This window comes from Cricetulus griseus, chromosome 6 (genome assembly GCF_003668045.3).
Source record: "Cricetulus griseus strain 17A/GY chromosome 6, alternate assembly CriGri-PICRH-1.0, whole genome shotgun sequence".
Taxonomy (NCBI): Eukaryota; Metazoa; Chordata; class Mammalia; order Rodentia; family Cricetidae; genus Cricetulus; species Cricetulus griseus.
Window position 1 is genome coordinate 32,462,974 of NC_048599.1, and position 8,460 is coordinate 32,471,433.

An 8,460-nucleotide genomic window follows, 5' to 3' on the forward strand; every position below is an offset into this window, starting at 1 on the left:
AACTAGCTCTTGTAGATCAGGGTGGTCTCAAACTCACAGAGATCCACCTGCTTTATTCCAAGACAGAATTTCTCTGTAGCTTTGGATCCTGTCCCGGAACTTGCTCTGTGGACCAGGCTGGCCTCAAACTCAAAAAAAATCTGCCTGTCTCTGCCTCCTGAGTGCTGGAATGAAAGGAGTATGTCACCACTGCCCAGCTGCAGCACGCACTCTTAACTGCTGAGCCACCTCTTTAACTCTGACAGATTCTGTATTTCTTTCTTTCTTTTTTAAAATTTTATGTGTGGGGGGGGGATGGGAGGGTGAAGGCTATATGCACATGGATGCAGGTACCTGAATCAAAGGCCAGAGGTGTCATATCTCATAAAGTGGTTGGGAGTCATCTAATGTAAGTCTTAGGAACAGAACTCTGGGTTCTTATCCACTGAGCCATCCTTTGGCCCTCAATTCTACATTTCTGTACTACATGCTTGAGAACACACCGACCTTACAGCATATTTGAGAGAAATGTGTAGTTAGATAACAAAGTAAAGTCAGAAAAGGGATGTGCCAAATCTGATACAAAACCAAAGTAGATTCATGTCTTTTTAGATTATCAGCAATGTACTTTGGACAAACAAATACAGGAATGATGAATTTAAAACACATCTTTATAAACACACTCCCATGTAGGTGTTCTAGCAACCACACACACACATGTATGGGCAAGAGTAAAACATTAGAATGGCCTGAGTATCTACCATAGTACATAGAGTATGATGAACCAATTAGAAGGAGCACAATTGATATTTTTTAAAAAAAATCTCAGGAATAATACCAAGCAGAAAAAGCAAGGTAAGAGAAGAGCCAGCTAGAATGAGACTGGCATTTATATAAGGGCTATTATATAACCACATAAAGGCTTTATGCAGTTTCAAAGAGTTAGGTGACATTATAGTTAGACTCTTATATGCCCTCTTTATTAGGCAGGTCTTTCTAATAGAACTGATAGAATGGATATACATACATACAAACATACATACATATAACACACACACACACATACTATATATATATATATATATATATATTATTATATATATATAGTACATATAACACACATACACACACACACACACATTTACTAGGCTGATTTAAAAGGTGTGATCTGGGTAAATCACCAATGGCCCTTCCATGTCAGAAAGGCATAGAATCCCATAGTTGTTCAGTCCACAAGGCTGGATGCCTCTGTGGTCCCACCCAGTTTGGTGCTGGAGATCTGGAGGATTCCTGCAGTGCTGCCTGCTGGTCTTTGTCTACGTTGGAATTTAATATCTATGTCAGAACAGATTTCTTTGCCACACAGTTCCTGTCACATTGCACTATGTCAACACAGACCCAGAGCAGAAGAAACAACCCACCATGGGCTAAAACCTCTGAAACCGAGAACCAAAATAAGCCCTCCCTCATTATAAGTTGTTTCTCCTAGGCTTCCCATCCTTGTCTAGGGATGGAAAGGGAGCTAATGCAAGTGATGAAGATTAGAAACTATAAAGACAGTTTTAACTCTCCTGACTCCAGCCTCTAGGCCAAGGCCCAGATAGACTCCTTCCTGGGGACAACCTTTCCTCCTTTGTTTAACTGCCCACCTCTTGCTCAATCTGCCATCCATCTAGAAGCCTAGGATTTGTCTTGTTTAAGGTTCATCAACTTAATTCACTTTCATTAGGTTTAAGATTGGTTTCTACTTCACCTAATGATTCAGCATTAGGCAAAGAAAATTTATGAAAAATGCTAGATGTTATTCTGATATGAACTTCAACTTATTATTTTGACCATTGTGTGTGTGTGTGTGTGTGTGTGTGTGTGTGTGTGTGTGTGTGTGTGTGTGTGACTGAATGCTGCTTGGGAACAAAACACAGTTTAAAAATCAAGTACTTAGCTGGGTGTTGGTGGTGCACGCCTTTAATCCCAGCTCTGGGTAGGCAGAGGCAGGTGGATCTCTGTGAGTTCCAGGCCAGCCTGGTCTCCAGAGCGAGTGCCAAGATAGGTTCCAAAGCTACACAGAGAAACCCTATCTCAAAAAAACCAAAAAAAAAAAAAATCAAGTACTTGTTTGGGAACAGGGTCACAGGATGTACTGGCAGAGGAGAAGAGAAGTGAAATGAGGGAGGAATTCTCCATCAGGTCTTCTGTATCCATGAGTTCTGTACCCATGGACTCAACCATCCATAGATAAAAAATATTTTCAAGAAATTTCATCTGTCTTATCAACACAGATAAGTAGAATTCTTTCTTTTTATTCACTGAGAAATCCAGGGTAACAACTATTTACAATGTACTTGCATTAAGGATTAGAAGGGATCTAGAAATGATTTTAAATACACAGGAGGATGTTTATGGGCTATATGCAAACACTATTCAGTTCTCCATGAGGGACTTGGCCACCTTTGGAGTTTTGTATCTGGGGGATATCCTGAAATCAATTCTTTTACAAATACCGAGGGGGGTATCTGCAGTAACTGTGAGTCTAGAGCCCTGGTCAGGAGAGTATAGGGACCTTTATGCACCAGCTTCCTGTCATTTGTTAGTTAAGCACCACCTCTGAGAGCATCATCTCTCTGGCCTCTGCCTCTTGTACTTAGGATGCAAGGAAAAACGCTCCAGGCAGACAGGCACAGGAGTTTGTTGTCTGTAAGTACATATGTGAGCACAGAAGGGACTGAGCAAAGCACCAGCTTCCTAAGACAATACTGCCAGTGAAAGCTTTTTATCTACTGGCATTTCCAATGATGTTCCAGTGGCACCAAAGCCAACCAAGCACAAATTGCTATTTCCTGGTGTCTCAGGTTCCAAAGCAAGAGTAATACAAACATTGCATTAAGTGCCACATTTTTATTGGAAGAATTCCTGTCAGGTTATTGAATATGCTTCCAGGGGTCAAGATGAGAAAGCATTGCTAGTTGAGGAGTTAGCAGTCTAGAAGGATAGCCAATTCTGCCATTGTACTCTCCTTTCTTAAATTATATACAATGAGGCAAACTGCCCACCCTTCTCATCCAATCAGGAAGGAAAGGGACTCAACACTCCCAGATAGTCTCCAGGATGTTTAAAATCACTGCCAAGGAGAAAGCTGCTGTGTCTGTGCAGTTTCCTAAACTTCCCATCAAATGACCAGCATGTGACTGACTATCTACTGGTAAAGGCAAACCTAAAGGGAAACTGGCTCCACTATGTAGGCCCTGAAGCTTAAACCAATTATACACGTATATACTGTAATTTGTCATGTGGATTCTGTGTGTGTGTGTGTGTGTGTGTGTGTGTGTGTGTAAATGTGTACACATGCAGCCAGGCGATGGTGGCACACACCTTTATTCCCAACACTGGGGAGGTAGAGGCAAGTGGATCTGTGTGAGTTTGAGGCCAGCCTGATCCACAGAGCGAGTTCCAGGACAGCCAAGGCTGTTACACAGAGAAACCCTGTCTTGAAAAACAACAACAAAATGTGTGCATGTGCATGTGGAGGCCAGGTGGGTTTTGTGGGTCTTCTTCAATTACTTGCCACCTTATCCTTTGAGACAGGGTCTCTGAGTGAACCTGGGGCTCATCAAGTCAGCTAGACTGGCTGGCCAGCAAGCCCCTGGAATGTTCCTGTCTTAGCCATCCCAGCACTGGGCTTAGAGACACTCATGAGCATATCTGACTTCTTCTGTGGGTACTGGGGCTCTGGACACAGGTTCTCATGCTTGTAAACAAGCACTTGCTAACAGTTCTATCCCCAGGCCTCTGTCTAAAAGGTAGATCTAATCAAATGATTCCCACAAAACATGTCTCCCTCATCAGTATCTCTGAGACCCTGAAAAGAACATCCCAGGTCTTCGCAGAGTGGCTCCTACTTGCCAGATTGCCTATGCTGTTCCTCGGCATCTATGTACTTTCTCATAAACATCCTATTCCAAATACACTTGCTGACCCTGTCAATACACAGCTTATTTTATTGGTGAGAACAAAAACCCAGACTAAAGAGCTTTGACCTTGCCAGTGTGTCTTTCCCATAACAAAGGCTCTAGATGGCCTTTACCTTCTAACATTAACTCTAACACTACACACAAGGATGAGGTAGTGTTGTTCTTCAGCCAAGATAGGGTCAGCTAGGTAAAAGGCTGTTGTTCCACAGCAGTGCCTCTCAGGGTCCGAGTTTAACTGCAGATATCATACTGCTTGGTTATTCAGAGACAGAATATTATCTGATTCTGCCTCTGACTTCCAAGTGTCTGGGAGCTGGCGCATGGTGGAGAAACCAAACTTCTAAAAGCTCATGACAAGGAACAATTGAAGCGATGGGAGTGGAGGTCAGGCAGATGTTTCCATCTACAGCTCTAGTAATCAACAGTCACTAACTCATTATATTTCTTCTTTCTAATCAGGCACTCAATGGTGGTTTATATTCTTGCTAACATTTTTTATAATTATGTAAAAACTTTTAACTCAGGCAACATCATGACTATGGCTGGGTGTGGTTGAATTACACAAAGGAAAGCAAACAAGGGGCTTTCTTCACAGTTCCTAGAAGGTAAAAATAAATAAACAGTCCATTGAGATGGCTCAGCAGCAGGCCCTTGCCACCAAGTGTGATGACCTGAGACTGATCTCCAGAATTCACATAGTAGAAGGTGAGAACCTACTCAACAAGTTGCCCTCTGACCTTCACAGGTGCACTGTGGCACATATATACCCCCACAAAAAATAAATAAATATAGTCAAACAATTTTATGAACAAAATATAGAAGTAAGAATTAAAAGGCTGGCAGTAGTAGCTCATGCCTTTAATTCCAGCACTGGCAAATCTCTGAGTTTGAGGCCAACCTGGTCTACAGAGTGAGTTCCAGGACAGGACAACCAAGATTGCACACACACACACAAAAAAAAGAATTAAAGTGATTCTATTTTTTAAAAGTGATTCTATTTTTGAGATAACTTACCAAATCAGAAAGTGAGCTCCATGGATACAAAGAAAAAAATGTTGTGAGATAGGATCTCTCTATGTAGGCTTGCCTGCTCCTGGAACACACTATGTAAACAGGCTGGCCTTGCCTCTCCTTTCAAAGTGTTAGAATTAAAGATATGTGCTACCATGTCTAGCAGAAACAAAGTTTTTTTTTATTATTATCTATTCTATGGCTAGTACCTGGGAACATGGAAACTTAATAAACATTTTTCTTCCTTTCCTTTCTCTTTTCATTTTCTTTAACTTTTTTCTTTCTCTTGTAGTATAGGGATCAAAGCCAAGGCCTTTTGATTCTAAGTTTGTTCTCCATCATTGAGCTACACACCTCCAGGAACAAAAGCTTCAGAAATGAAGAAATGAGCAGAACTTAGGGTTGTAAAGCAACTCAGGAAAGACACTTATTATTTTGACTTTTAAAATAAACAAATTAACCCAATTTAAAAAATGGCATACAGATTTAAACAGAGAATTCTCAAAAGAGGAACACTTAAAGAAATATTCAACATCTTTAGTCATCAGGGAAATACAAATTAAAACTACTTTGAGATTTCATCTTACACCCATTAGAATGGCTAGGATCAATAAAACAAATGCCAGCTTAAACTGGTGAGGATGTAAAGTAAAGGGAACACTTATCCATTGCTGGTGGGGGTACAAACTTGTATAGCCATTATGGAAATCAATGTGGTGGTTCCTCAGGAAGATAGGAATCGATCTACCTCAACCTTCAGCTATACCACTCTTGGGCATATACCCAAAGGACATTTCATCTTACTATAGAGACACTTGCTCAACCATGTCCATTGCTGCTCTATTCACAATAGCCAGAAATTGGAAACAACCTAGATGAACATCAAAAGATGGATAGATAAAGAAAATGTGGTACATTTACACCATGGAATATTTCCTACCAGTTAAAAATTGAAATCTTGAAATTCACAGGTAAATGTATGGATCTAGAAGGTATCATCATCCCAAGTGAGGTAACCCAAACCCAAAAAGACAAGCATAGTATGTGTTTGTTTATATATAGATATTGTTAAGTCAATAGTATATTAAGTCAATGACAACCAAACTCCAATCTGTAGCAACACAGAGCTTAGGTATAGAATAAGCGGCTGGGGAAAAAGATCTCCCTAGGAAAAGGAAATAGAATAGGTAGTTATGGATGGATGGAAGTGGGGACTGAAATGAAGAATCAAGTGAAGAAGAGGAGGGGAGAGGGTGATGAGGGAGAGAATACGGGGAGATATAGCTAAATGTAAGGGTATTTGAGGAGTAGTATGGGAACCTAACTCAGTCAGACCTTCATATATATATATATATATATATATATATATGAACATGATTTAAATGGAATTGCCAAATAATGCAGGAGACAGAGCCTCAACTGGCCATTTCTTGTCACCAAATGGAGATTCCAGTACTGTGATTGAGCTACATTTAATTAAGTTGTTGGCCAAAGTCGTCCCAGGGGTTTCTCTCCACAAACTGATAGCCAGGCCCCATTGCTGAAGACAACATCTATACAACTCATTGAACATGGAAAGTCGAGATGGTGCCTACATAGAGCCTTCCCTGCTATGTGCTAACTTTAGAAGAGTGTATGTTTTCTAGTGAGAGGTAGGAAGAGGATGGTTCTGCATGAGAGAGGAGATGGGGAGGAACTGAGAAGAGTAGAAGGAAGGGAAATGGTAATCAGGGTACATTATGTGACAAAAAAATCTATTTTTAATAAAAAGAGAAAAAGCTTTTCCTCATTGAGCAATTGCAATAGAATAGGCTGCAGTTGCATTATGCCTTGAGAATGAGTAGGAAAGAACTGAATGGAAGCACAGCGAGTCCATTAAGTTTGTGTTGCATGTAGACAGGTCAGTAGAGGAAAGCCTTGCTTCAAAACATTTATTTGTATCCATATAACTCTACAAAGTATTCATATGAATTTTCTCAGCAGAAATGAATTCAAAGTTAACTATGTGAAGCCTAAAGAATTACCTTTAGATTGTGTGGAAGATGTTTGTGCCACCGTATTTTCTTGGAGGGCTTTATGCTACCCCAAACCAAGTGACCACTGGCATAATAGGATGGGGGAGCACAGCTTATGAATACAATTCTGAAAGTATTTATATATTCAGAAACAGAGCCGACTGTTAGATAGTAAGACAAAACCACTCTACAAGATACAATTCAGTTCTAACATATCGTCCAACCACAATAAAGAAATCAAAGATCTTGAGAAAGTGTTTGTTTCTTGGGGGAAAAGCAATAGAGAAATATTTTTGAATTCTCTTCTTTTTCATACTTAAAATGATGAAAATATTACTTTGTAACGCTGTAAAAATCTGGCTAGTAACCCACTTTCATGATGAAGGAATTTGTTCTCTAAGTCACTTCATTCTTTGGTTCCAACATTTTCTCTTTCATATTGGCCCTATTCTGGATATCAAGAAATCCTGGCATCAAAAATCATCTTTGAATGTCTCAGTGTCTAAGCGTCCTTTGATTCTTACTCTAAAACAAAGCTATTTCATTCCTGCATGCACTCAGCCAGCACTTACCTTTAGAATGTATCATTATTCACTCTCAAACATTGATAATAGATACAATCATTAGAGGCATTTTGTGATCAATTTATTTATGTCCTTAAGCATTTAATGGCATATGTATCAAAAGAATCCAATGATGATTTGGGTTATTTACTCTGTGAAACAAACACTGTCCTTGTTTTTTTTTTTTTTTTTCTTGGAGTCAGAAAAATATGTGACTCAGCAAAGTCTTTGTTGTTACTTTTCTTTGTTGATAGCACTGGAAATAAAATACTTTCTCATTAGGCTGTAAAAAAATAAACATTCCACTGAGAGAGAAAAACATCACTTGGCATCTGTTCTAGTTTGCTTCTCTGTTGCTGTGATAAAACACTGACTAAAACCAACATGGAGAAGGAAAGGCTTTGTTTGGCTTGCTGGTTACAGTCCATCATTTATGGAAGCCAAGACAGGAACCCAGATAGAAACCTGGAGGCAGGAGCTGAATCAGAGGCCATGGAGGAATTCTGCTTATTGGCTAGCTCCCATGGCTTGCTCAACTACTTTCTTGTATACAATGGGCCTATCCTGTCAGGATGACACAACCCACAGTGACCTGTGTCCACCCATGTCAATCTCAATCTAGATGCCCCACAGACATGTCCTCAGGCCAATGTGACAAAAGCAATTCTTCAATTGAGGTTTCATTTTCCCAGGTGACAAGTTGTGTCAAGTTGACAAAGACTAAACAACGTAATTTGGGTAAGTTATTCAAACCAACCTTTTTGTCTCCAAACATTATTTTATTATGATTATAGCTGAAATAATTTCTCCAGCTCACATATATACCCTAAATCGAGTCAAATGGACACTGACCATGAACTGTCATAGGAAACAAAGGATTTTTGGGAAGTTGCATCAGCTCATTCTGCTGATGTCTTGAGTAAA